A 2500-nucleotide genomic window follows, 5' to 3' on the forward strand; every position below is an offset into this window, starting at 1 on the left:
GAATTTCACTAATTAAAAGCAAAGCCGGTGCGGCCAACTGGACATTGTTTTCAGTAATGAGTAAAAGAAAGTTATGAGTCAACAATTAAAAGTTTTGTTTTACCTTTTTCATATGTCGAGCTTTTAAGCTATATATATATATATATATATATATATACATATATATATATATATATATATACGTATGTACATGAATTTGTGTATTGTATTACATCTGATTAAAGGTTCATGCACACCTCCAGTAGAGTAAATTTTTAATTCCCTTCGCATCTCCAGGGATGTTATTCTCTAGTTATTATTACCTGTAATACAATAACCATACCGCTTGGATGCACAGCATGTTGGCGGTTGTCTTCAGGTTACGAGAAAAGAAAGGCTTTTGGGTAAAAAATATTTTTTTATGAGCTGGAAATCGTATAGGTGAAGTACCGAAATGTCAAGCAAAGTTTCCTCCGTTGATGCTGAAATTTCAAGAATCTGAAAGTCAAAAATTGGAACTGAAAAACTTATAAATCACTATAGGTATAGGGATAACATTTTCATTACAACTAACATTAATATTTCTTGGCCATTGTTGCTTCAGTAAATATTGACTCATTTTGCTATTATGTTTTATCAGATGATTCCATTGTTTGTATTAACATAATTACATTCTATTAAGTCATTTTGAATGTCCCAATATTGATTTGATTATTGTTGCCTTCACTTTTATTCAATATTGTTAGCAATTAGTCACTATTCTATGCAAAATGTATTTAATTGTGTTGTTTAATTATTTATGTTTACTGATGTGATTTTTTTTTTTTTTTGAGTTTTTGGAAACTTAAAATCATTACACTATTCGTGTTTCTATTTATGTATATACATATACATCTGTATACATACCTGTATGTATGTATATATGTATGTCTGCATGTATATATGTATATATATATATATATATATATATATATATATACATATATATATATATATATATATATATATATATATATACATACAAAGTAAAATTAAAAAAGCAATATCTACAGTATTATGAACAATGCTATTTTATCGTTGAAGGCAAAATCAAGAGAAATAAAATCCCAGACTTCGAGGTACGGTAGTCTGTTGAAGCTTGAGTTCGAGCACCGCTCAATCACGATATTTTATAGAATTGTCTATAACCTCATCGTTGTTATGATCTAGGGATTTGGAGATTTTGAAGAGCCTATAGCTCTACCTGCTGAGTCATCAGCTGCCATTCTATGGCCCTGTGTGATCCTAGCATGGGTGGAAGGGTTTTTTTATATATGGTCGGTCTCTAGGATAGTGTTCTGTCTATTCTCAGTCGCTCATAAGTGACCTTTAAACCTTTAAAGATAATACAAAGGACAAGCTACATGTATTGTATATACAAGGCTGGATATAGTTTTAGGATTTAATTCTAGATATAATTTTGTACATGAATGCAATTCACCCTTTTTAGCATTTTATTCCTCTAAGGATGGTTAGAATTATGCTTAAAGACCTAACAGAATGACGGTGCCGGAGATTAATATCAAAATCTGAAAAAAAAATAACAAACCGCATGTTTTTGTTCAATAAATGAAGATAGGAATCAGTAGCGAACGAAAATACTCAAAATAAAGGAAAATAAAACAATTAAAACATTTCCTCAGAAATATATAATCTTAATGACTTTTTCAGTTAGCCATTACTGTGCAATTGTAGAAGAAACAGACCGAATATGTTTCTAAAAACTAAATTTGCAATCAAGAATCATCACGCCTGAAATTTTAAATCAGTTGTATATAGTTAAAGAAACATTGTCTATGCAGAGATCCAGATGCTGCCCTCGACGTACTCAGAATCAGTTAAGGGTATATCTCTGTTAAGGCATTCAGCAACCCCAGATCTACATTCAGAAGATGGAATGGACGGAAAGAGAATAGCATCACCACCATATACAATAAGCTTTTTTCCTAGGCCAAACCACATATCAAGTGCATATAGCATGAATAGTAATGGGGCAAGTACACTACAATGAGGAGCACTAGATATAACATTCCTATACTCATTATGGTCCCCATTGATAACAAATCTTTGCATTCTATTACTTAGAAAATCAATAATTATCTTAAGAAAAATTCCAGCTACTCCCAACTGTTTGAGTTTGAAAACAAGGGCCTCGTGAATAACATGATCAAAGGCAGCACTAAAATCAAGGCCAATTATTTGAACTTCCTGGCCACAATCAAAGGAATTCTGTACAGTATTGGAAATTGTAAGAAGCGCATCAGCATACCTTTATGTGCGTACATTTGAATTGATTTATAAAACTTCTGTGGCTTGTTGGCAAGGTATTTGGCTAGCATTTGCAAGATTTCTAGTTTGTTTCCCGCTGTGCATAAAAAGTACTTGCGACAAGTAACAGTCAAGAAAGAGCATAATATGATAGCTTCATCTTGCATAAGTTGAGAATCAAGAGGCTAAATGTCAGTACTGTCATGTCCCAGGG

Source organism: Palaemon carinicauda, chromosome 4 (assembly GCF_036898095.1).
Source record: "Palaemon carinicauda isolate YSFRI2023 chromosome 4, ASM3689809v2, whole genome shotgun sequence".
In the NCBI taxonomy this organism is placed as follows: Eukaryota; Metazoa; Arthropoda; class Malacostraca; order Decapoda; family Palaemonidae; genus Palaemon; species Palaemon carinicauda.